This window comes from Dipodomys spectabilis, unplaced genomic scaffold, assembly GCF_019054845.1.
Source record: "Dipodomys spectabilis isolate Male_0828 unplaced genomic scaffold, ASM1905484v1 ptg000092l, whole genome shotgun sequence".
Lineage (NCBI taxonomy): Eukaryota > Metazoa > Chordata > Mammalia > Rodentia > Heteromyidae > Dipodomys > Dipodomys spectabilis.
The window spans coordinates 9,698,509-9,709,942 of NW_024870769.1; positions in this window are offsets into that span (position 1 = coordinate 9,698,509).

Genomic DNA, 11,434 nt, shown 5'->3' on the forward strand with positions numbered 1-11,434 from the left:
CAGGCAGCAAAGTCAATGGGATTCTTTCTCCAATTAACCATCAGAAAACAGAAAGTGGCATTGTGGCCCAAGTGGTACAATGCTCGCCTTGAGCTGAAGAGCTCAGACAGCGCACAGGGCCAGAGTTCAATTGAGCCCCACGACCAGCAAAACAAAACAAAAAAAAACAAAAATTCAATTAGGCAATAAATATATCACCTATGGTTAAATGAGGTTCACGTACTTACCACATTGATATTCACAGCTACTTCAAACAGTGGGTAACATGGTCTCCTTTATCCCGGAAGATAAATGTGGGCTTAGGGAAGTTCAGAAATTGCCTTGTGAGTCAGTCTAGAGAATCACAGGATAGGAACTCAATCTTGTACTCCAGCAGAACATGTGGGTTGAAGTTTCATAATTTGCTTTTAGATCAGGGACCTCTGAAACTAAGAACAGGAATTTCCAGATGCTTCTCCATCCTAATTCCCAGAAACACAATGATGAACAGCAACACATTCTCCTAATCCCATCAAGGCAATCCTTGACGCTCCTCTAACCAAAAAGGCAGTTCCTCACAAAAAATTGCTGACCTCCCTACTCTAAACAGTTGTCATATATTTTGATTTCTAACTGAAGCATATCTAGATCTGTTGTTAAAATAGTTGGCAAGCACCAATAATGAGTATAGCCTTTTTGGTTCTTGTACAGAAACTTATGAAAAACTACCAAACATTATGACACCTTGTTGGTGTTTTTGTCTTTGTGACAAATTATATGACAAATTATTTTGTCTCATTCATAACTGTATTTTATTTTGTAAATAACCTTTAAGTTCTTGTACAAAAAGGTTTCGATTCAACATATCAGTTTATGTGTACAATGACATAAACTATCTAGAGGAGGGAGGATTTGCAGATTTTCAGAGGTTTGAATTTATGGTTGGACTGAAAATGCACTTAACTCTGAAAATGCAGACAAGAGCATTTGCACCTGGGCTGCATTGTTCACTCAAGTGCCAAAGTTGAACAATAAAGCATCTTTGACTAGGTAACAAGGAAGCAGAGGGAGAAAAAGGGGCTTGGGACCAGTTACAACCTTCCAAAGTACATCCTCATTGCCTTATTTCCTCCTTCCAAGATTCCCTCCCCCACTTCAAAAATTCCACCAACTTCCCAGCACATTAACTCAAATGTTCAATACCTGAACCTGTGAGAAATGTTTCATTTTCAAACCATAACAGACCTTTATTAGATTCCTTGAAGAGGCAAACTCATTTATTAGGTGACAATGACAAACATTACGTTAAATTTTGAATTCTCTCACTTGTTTGCAAACATCCACACATAGTAGGTTTCTTTCCCACACTTCAGTGATTGTAATTGAAGCCAAATCTGTCTGATTCCTGAGCCCAAAACATGCCTCATCCTCTTGGGGCACAGTCCAGGTATTAATGCATAAAGCTGCCTTCATTCAAGTATTCTTCCAGGGGAGCAACCCCTAACCATAGTCAGTCATTTATTTCATTCTGAAGATAATATGTTGAATGCCTTCCATTTGGTTAATCTAGTTAAGGCCTGTATGATTAAGTAATAGACATATAGCTTTGAGTCCGTACAATTCTAACTCTAGTATACTCACTGGTACGTAGAACAATGGCAGAAGCAATGGCATCACATGTCATTTTGAACTTTTGCAATAGTCATAAATTTACATCAATGCTATCAATTACAATTTTTAAAATGTTGCTGTCTTCTGAAATACAACAGCTAGTGATAAAATTTGGCTGTTGATCTTTAGTGGAACCAGTGGTGCTAAGAAAATTAAGTTCCTACTTAATACAACCAGGGTACATTGCTGACATTTACTCTCAGAAATTTCAGCTCAATTAATATAATTATAAAAGCAATCTGCCTGGAACATACTGTAAACAACTGTGGAAATGTAACAGTGAAATCTCCCTCTGTATAACTAACATAAACTATTTTTTCTAAAAAGGAATCTGCCATGTCATGTAATGATAAGCTTATGATTTAAGTATATGTTATTTTTCAAAGCAAAACCAGACTGTCTCCAATCACAATAATGACAATGTTGGTACAGGTGGATGGAAGACTGGGGAGGTTCCTCTAAGTACCTGTGGCTGGCTCATCCAGCCCACTCACCCTTATTATTTCCTCCCAAAGAAAACATTGCCCTTTAAAATCAGGCATCATTGCAATAAAGATGCTTGGTATAAATTATTATTTGCTAATATATCTTTTTCTAGGTTGTAGATGGATTATGGACAATTATGGGTTATTGGCTCTTAAGTGTATATATGTGTGTATATATAAATACACACACACACACACACACACACACACACACACACACATATACACGTGTGTGTTATAAACATCAGTCCTTAAGTGGAACTCAGAATGGGCCAAATCAGAAACGAAATATTATTAAAAGATACATTATAGACATTCTTTGTACAATGAAAGGTATAACTAGAAAAAATCATATATAATGAGAGGAAAGGGGGATGATTATTTTGTGTATGCGTATGTTGAAATTTAGAGTAATTCATATTCTACGAGTTTTGAAATCTTTAAATTTTTGGTAAGGATGAGAAAAACTAAAAAAATTTAATACATACGTCTTAAGGAACAGATTAAAAAAACAAAAACAAAGATAGTGGTTGAGACAATTTATTCCTCATACTTATTTAGATGTTCCATCTCCAAAGAATAGGTTACTTAAAAAAAAAAATGATCAGGCATGGGGCTGTCCCTGAGCTTTTTCCCTCAAAGAGCCACAGTGCCATTTCTAGTTTTCTGGTGGCTAATTGGAGATAAGAGGCTCAGAGACTTTTGTATCCAGGATGGCTTTGAAATGTGATCCTCAGATCTCAGCCTCCTGAGTAGGTGTAAGCAACCAGTATCTGGCCTACATTTTCTTTTTACACATGCAAATAGCCAAGCAGTTACTCTTTCAATGCACTTAAATCTGAAAGTTGGATAGAAGCATAAGCAGGAGCTGATAAAAACAAAAGATAAAAGCAGCAATGGTCAGCTAGAAATTCCTTTTAGGCAGACATCAAGATGAAGATCAGCAATGAAGATGAGCAAGATGAAGTGAAGGAAGTCACACTCTGGACTTTCCCACTTATTTGTAACCCCAGTGAAACATTCATTACCCATACCAAAAGATTATATTATGAATCACATGCAGTTCTTTGTGTTGAGACAGTGTCTTGCTGAATAGCTCAGGCCATCATCAATCCTTTTGCTTTCACCTTCCACATTGGAATTATAAGCACTGATTACAGATGATTTTACATAAACTGAGAATAATGATATTTTTTTATAAGTTCACCGGTGAAGGTGAGTTTTTAGTAAGCATTCTTCTTCTGTATAAGTTCATCAGATGTATTGTTACCTATCAAGGCAACAACAGATTGTCAAGCATCATTTTTTCTGCATATCTGCTAGATAGTGAACTGGAGGCTCTTTGTTGAAGATATCAGAAGCAAATTAAGATATAGGAAAAAGAGAAGAAATTTATCAAAAGGGAACGCTTATGATACTTTCAGAAAACCAGGGAAAGAACCTGCTGTTTGGAAGGATGGGCCTCAGTAGAAATGTCAGGGTAAAAGGCAATAGTAAATTGTCCCCATCCTGGCCTTGTCCTTAGTCTATACAACCATGATCTCCAGACAAGGGCCAGGGCAGTATTTTAATAATATCACTAATATCCTCAGTTAATCTTTGCAATCACCTTATATAACATAGTCCCTTTCAGTTTACTACAAGGAGATTTTCTACTTAGTAACTCAGACTGTACATCAGTAAAAGGTGGGCAGATAGGAGTACCAGGTCCTAAGATGATTAATGAACGAATATTTGATAATACAGTGGGAGAGATATTTGTAAAGTACAAGATCTATGTCAAAGTGTTTATTATCTTATACAGTAAGAATATGGATATTAAAACATGTTGATAACTAAGTAAAAGTGAATAATTTAGGGCTTATTTTTTATTCTATTTTAAATTTAAGATAATATGATTTACCTGGGTCTTAGTTTTTAACCCTTATCTATTTAATCTGCTAGAAAAAGTTTTTGAATTACCTCAATTTTATGTGGGGCTGAATTTATATAATAATCAGGCTCAAGTTGAATGTGTTGTTGGATAGGTATGTGTGTTGAACTGATTTATGAAATAGAATGGTTATTTGAATGGGTTTTGCAGTTCCAGGTAAAGTTACATTTAGGAAAATCTTTTGAAATTTTTCTTAGCCTTTTAAAATGTTTTAAATGAAACCAATAAAATTTGTCATAATAAAATACTCAAAATGTGGGCTGGGAAGGTGGCTCAGTGGTAGAGCACTTGCCCTGCATGCTTGACACCCTGGGTTCGATTCCTCAGCACCACATAAGCAAAAAGAAAAAAGCCAGAAGTGGTGTTGTGGCTCAAGTGGTAGAGTGCTAGCCTTGAGCTGAGGGACAGCGTCCAGGCCCAGAGTTCAGGCCCACGACTGGACCCCCCCCCCCAAAAAAAAATAATACTCAAAATGTCTCAAATTTTCTGAATGTATCTGAATAAATTACCTTTAACTATAATCCTTGAGGTTTACTCACATATAGATCATAATTTCTGTTTGTTGTTTAAATAAAAAACCATGGGGGGGTGCTGGGAAGGTGGCTCAGTTGTAGAGTGCTTGCCTTGCATGCATGAGGCCCTGGGTTTGATTCCTCAGCACCACATAAGCAGAAAAAGCTAGAAGTGGTGCTATGGCTCAAGTGGTAGAACGCTAGCCTTGAACTGAAGAACTGAGGGACAGTGCCCTGGCCCAGAGTTCAGGCCCCATGACCGACAAAATAAAAGGACCATGGGATAGATTTTAAAGTGAAGTCAATGTAATCATGTTTCACATAACTATGAGAATAGTTTTAATTAGTCACTTCTAAAAATGCATACAATATTTCTTGAGCAATTTGATCTAGAAATATAAACTAATGATAAGTAAATATCTTAAATTTGGAAGATCATAGAATTACATTTCTGCTGTGTGTGTGTGTGTTATACTGGTTCTAGGGCTTGAACTGAGGGCCTGGGCACTCTCCCTGCCTTTTTTTGGTCAAGACTAGTATTCTATCTCTTGAGTCACAGCTCCACTTCTAGCTTCTGGCTTCTTCTGTGATTAAATGAGATATAACTTGGACTTTCCTTCCCAGGCTGACTTCAAACTGCAATCCTCAGATCTCAGCCTTTTGAATAGCTAGGATTACAGGCATGAGCCACAGGCATCTTGCTGCTGGTGGCTTTTTGAAGGCGTGTGAACATATTCAAAGAACTTCTTAAACATTGAAACCAAAACAACCTTTCTTAGAGCTCAAAATTTAATATGCCTAAATTGGAGGATTAGGTCATTTAGAACAACCCTCTGCCAAAGGCAGGTAAAAAAATAATCTGCCTAGGATATATATTTGTTCTTGAACCCATTTGAGGGCACAAACAAAAGAGAAAATGATCAGACTAAGAGCTTGGAAAAGCCCAAATGAAAAGTTTCCCCTGGTATCAGAGCATTTTTGCCCTGAGTGTTATCTTGCTTGGAATGGCTATGCTGAGACACTGAAGGATAATTTTTGATATTTCATGACAAAAATGTGGTGAAATTTAAAGTTGGAGTAAACCACGGATAATTCCTTGGTAATTCCCATATCAGTTTGTGGCACCTCTGGGTGTCATGTGATGTGTACAGGTGATCTGAGGGCAAAAGAGTGGCCTCCTCTAAATGACAGCTTCTCTCTGAATCACTGGATTATCACGGAAAATCTCACCTGCTAAACTCTAGGGGTCAAAGTGATTATAGGATGTTGGTATTGTGGATACTTTTCTACAAGATAACAGTAATTGGTCCAAAATTGAATGTAAATACTTTTCAAGCACGTTATCTTATGTATTATTCAAAACTAAAGAGGAACATCAGGTTTGAAGTAAAATGAAGAGCAGACATAAAGAACAATAAGAATGGAACCATAACGTCTCCTAAAGATGGACTATCAGATGCAGAATTTAAGTGTGCTATATTCATGGACAACAGGACAAAAGTGGAAATTTCAGCAGATTAGAAACCTGGAACTGACCTAGCAAAACAGAAGAATCTAACAAGAATTTTGGAAGTGAGAAATATCTGAAATTGAAGTTCAGGTGAATAGACTTAATAGCTTGAAACAGGACAGTAAATTTGAAGACATCTTAAAAGAAGCACAAAAGTGGACGCATTGCAACGATGAGATGTACAAATTGTTATGTCGAAAACGAACTTTACAACTTTGGCAGGGGGGGGGGGGAGGAGGGGGAGAGGGAGATGGGAAGGGATGGGAAGGGGAAACAAAGGAGGAGGCAAAAATGCTTGATAAGAAATGTACCATTATCTTGCCCATGTCCTCTGTATGGTATTCTCACAATAAAAAGAAAAAGAAAAGAAAATGCATGAATAAGCAAAAGTCAATGTTTTGTTGAAGTTTTAGAAAGCAGAAAAAGAGGGAATGGAGGAGAAAAGCAACCAGTGAAAATAGTTATCATCTTCAAATGTTGATGAAAAAAATCCCAACTGGCAGCAAGCACTACAGTGAAACTCAGGGGAAAATAAAAAAAGGTAGACAGAGAAAGTAGATTCAAATAAAAACCAAAACATTGATTCTAACAGTTAATATCAAAGGAAACCATAGAATTCTGGTGGCAATTAAACATTTATTATGATGAAGGGAAAATACTGCCAACTTAGAAATCCACATACACTTGCACAGACTGGGTCCAGGCAAACCCTTCAAGACTTCTCAGAAGGTTTCACCATACTAAAAGTTACCTAAAAATATAGCCTCATCATGGAAAACAGTCATTGAGCAAAGCAAGAACAGCATTTGGAATGAAGCTTTGAAAGGATATGTAAAAATATTCAGAGGCTCTTTACAAAGAAACTGCTGAAAAGAGTACTTGGAAGAGAGCTAGAATTGTACATTGATTAGTAGGAAATTCATAAGCTTATTGGAAGGGACTAAAGAGCTTTTCCATTGACAAAGCAAACCAACCAGAGGAAAAATGAAGTCAAAGGAAGAGTTTATGCTCAAACCACCAAGAAAGTTTATATCAAAGGAACTAACAGTTTTTAATACTATCAGCAATGAAACACGGATGTTAGAAGAAACAGATATGAATTATGAGATGACAAGAGTCCATGGCTGATACAGGAAGCTTGTACTTGCTATAGAGAAATATATACTCAACAGAAACAACAAACTCTGTAGGCAAAAGTTGATACCTTTCTGTTAAATCATCAACAAGTATCAACACTCTAGCACTCACTTATTCTTGAACCACATTAGGAGAGACATTAATGATTCATTGTGATAATCCCATCATCCAGCAACTAATATTAGTTTTAGTAGATAACCAAGATACTAAATAAATATATTTTCAACTTTCAATCAATGATGAGTTTTTTGGGAAACAACCTCCCAATACCTGAGAAGTAATTCTAGTGCCCCTTAGAAATTTAACTCACTGGGCTGGGAAGGTGGCTCAGTGGTAGAGCACTTGCCTTGCATGCATGAGGCCCTGGGTTCAATTCCTCAGCACCACATAAGCAAAAAGAAAAAAGCCGAAAGTGGCGCTGTGGCTCAAGTGGTAGAGCGCTAGCCTTGAGCTGAAGAGCTGAGGGACAGCACCCAGCGCAGGCCCAGAGTTCAGGCCCACAACTGGACCCTCCCCACCAAAAAAAAAAAAAAAGAAATTTAACTCACCAATGATGGTCTTCCTTGGTGTCTGACTTCTCACAGTGAAATGTAACTCTAGAGCAGTTTTCAAAAAGTGGAATATAATGGCTAAAGAAGACAATCATAAGCCAAGTGTCAGTGGCTCATGCCTGCAATCCTAGCTACTCAGGAGGCTGAGATCTGAGGATCATGGTTCAAAGCCAGCCCAGGCGGGAAAGATCATAAGACTTATCTCCAATAAACCACCAGAAAACCTAAAGTGACACTGTGGCTCAAGTGGTAGAGCACTAGCCTTGAGCTTGAAGAGCTCAGGGACAGCATCCAGGCCCAGAGTTCAAGGCCCATGACCAACAACAACAAAAAAAAGACAACCATACAGATTAGAACCAACAATCTACCTAAGAACTTACTCCAAATTTGAGATGGATGTTGTCACTGTTGTTGACCTGAATGGTGGCTGAGATGTTTCTCTTTCCTTTTACTTCATTAGTTTTCAACAGTTATTCCCTTCCTTCTCATTTATGTGACATTAGGTAGGTGGCCTTCTCCATACTCATAAGAGTTTTCAACAGTTATTCTCTTCCTTCTCATTCATGTGACATTAGGTAGGTGACCCTCTCCATACCCACTCCAACTATAAGCTCCCATTCTTCTCTATTAATGAGAATCAAAATGAATACATCCATTTCTAGCCTCCTTTATTGTATTTTCTTTTCTATTTAACATGTCCACTTTGCAATGCAATTCAATCAGTCACCCCTTTTCCTGATGCTTCCTCTTTTTCCATCTATCCTATTTTTCTTGGGCTTCTTACTATGTACTATGGAAGTACATAGATGAAAACATCTATGTATATTGAATATCATGATTGTATTTACCATTGTTCATAATGTCAGGTGACCCTCTAGGCTTGAAACATTAATCTGTAAGTCTCATAGAGGGTTTTAACTTTTTCCTCGTGTGAATAAAAGGTAAATGAAGTACTCTGGGCCTAATAGCATTGTCACTGTGAGAACAGAAGGGGCCCTATGGATGGAGGAGCAGTGGAGCCTAAAGGGATATGTCTGGACACTCTTAAGCTACCACAGCAGACAGTACTGGAGTCAGGGTCTCAGTAATGTGCAGCACAACCAAATCCTAGCTGACATCCATCTTCAACTACTTACCTGGTGAATCGATTAACTTGGGGAAGTTCTTCAGTCATTTTGACTCAGTGATTCTTCATGAATGAGAATCACAATAATAAACTCAAGTTAGAAAAAATGAAATAAAAATATACATAAAGGTTTTTTTGTTTTTGTAGGTCGTAAGGCTTGAACTCAGAGCCTAGGTGCTGTCCCTGAGCTGTTCTTGCTCATGGCTAGCACTCTACCACTTGAGTCACAGTGCCACTTCCAGATTTTTCTGTGATTTAGTTGGGGATAAGAGTCTCATAGACTTTTCTGCCTGTGTTAGCTTTGAACCTTGATCCTCAGATCTCAGGTTGCTGAGTAGCTTGGATTATAGGCATGAGTCACCAGTGTTGGCTATATGAAAGAGTTCATTGGAACCTTTTCATATAATAAATACTAAGTATTAATGTCAGCAATCCCATAGCATTATATGAAGAAAGTTCAACCTCAATAAAGGAACATGGGAAACTTCATTTATCAAATTAGCAATCTTTTGTTTTTGGCCAACACTGTAGTTTATACTAAAATGTCTTCTTGCTTGCTCAGTTGGCACTCTACTACTTGAACCACATCCCCAACTTAGACTTTTCTGGTTATTTTGGAGAGGGAATCTCACAGACTTTTCCACTTGGGCTGTCTTTGAACAGTGGATCTCTGATTGTAGCCTTCTGAGTACCTAGGATTATAGACGTGAGCACCGGTGCCTGGCTGAATCAACAACTTAAAGAATGACACCAGTTGCTCACACCTATAATCCTATCTACCGAGAAGGCTGAGATCTAAGAGTTAAAGTTCAAAGTCAGATTGGGCAGGAAAACCTGTGAGACACTTATCTTCAATTAACTACCAGAAAAGCTGGAAATGGAGCTGTGGCTCAAAGCGGAGTGCTAGCTTTGAACAAAGAAGCTCAGAGACAGTTCTCAGGCCATGAGTTCAAGCCCCAGGACTGACCTCTCTCTCACTCTCACTCACACACACACACACACACACTGAGGAGAGAATGAAGTGCAATATGTACTCATATATATCATTGGTGTTACTATAAATTGGTTCAGATAGTGAAGAAATGATTTAGGAAATGCTCCAGAGGAAAATGCTTAGAAACAGCAAGGCCTAGCAATTCTACTCTGAGTATTTAGCATTAAGATTTAAAAATACCGCAGAATTTTCAGGAAGTTGTCAACTGTAATGCTACATATAACTGAAAATCTGGAAGCAACAAAATGGTCCAACAACTAGAAATGTTTGGCTGGGATAAATGAAATATTATAGTCATTAAAATTAAGTGACTAAACAGCATGGAAATACACATATATAACATAAAGAAAAATACCAGCTCCACAGCATAAATAAAAAATTCACACAATAGAAAAAAATTGAGAAAAGACATTGCTGGTATTTGGGTTATGATACTATTTGATGATTTCCCTTTCAATTTCCTGTTTTACTGATTCCCTATAATAGTAATGAGTGAATTAGGATTCTTTTAGCTTCTTTTAGAAAACCTAACACACTTAAATGAAATGACCTTTCCTATCTCACGGCGTCTAATAGCGCTGGTAAGTGCAGTGCAATGCAGATGCTCTGATATAGTCAGGACAGTGTTTCAGGGCAGAGTTTATCTCCACACCCACTTGTGCTATCTCCACCCATCCTGAATAGCATTCTTCTAAAGACTGGTTCACTTCAAGAATGCAACAAAGTAGCAGCCAAAAACAAACAAACAAAAAAAGAATTATGCCCAATAGCAAGCAGACCTGTTGCCTTGTTAGGAAGCAGCAAGTTAGTAGTGGAGAGATAAGCAATAGTGTCTTTGCCAAGTTGCTACTACTTTAATTTTTCAAAGTATGCTATTGTTACCAAGATTTTTTAAAAGCCATTTATTTCAGTTAAGAAAATTTGGAGAACAGAAGGCATCAAAAACTCACATGTGATCTTTTTACACAGGACAAGCATTTATAAACATTTTGGCACATTTTGAAAAAAATCTAAACAATACAGGCAACATTATAATACAGCAGATACAAACATAAATAAAAATAAATCTGTATATCTACCTACCTATTCCCAATTCATTTCAAAATGTATTTTCCTGGCTCACTAACATTTCACATATGAAAAAAGCATCATTTTATTCAACAGTCTTAATTCCATTTTCATCATTTCTATAATGAATATCACTGAATAGAATATTTTACTAAATCTCTCATCTAGTTCCTTGGGATAATTTCCAGTAACTTAAATTACTGTAACAAACTTTTATATCTTGCTAAATAAATGCATATTACATAATTGAGATAAAATCCAATAAAACAGAAAATTAGAATCATATTTGCCTTGTAACTTTAGAAGTCAATCAAAACAAAACATCAGTTCTTATAACTTTTTTTGTTGTTGTTGTTGCTGTTTTATTTTTTGATGGTGCTATGGCTTGAACTCAGAGCCTGGGTGCTGTCCCTGAGCTTCTTTTACTCAAGCCTAGTGCTCTATCACTTGAGCCACAGAGCTCCACTT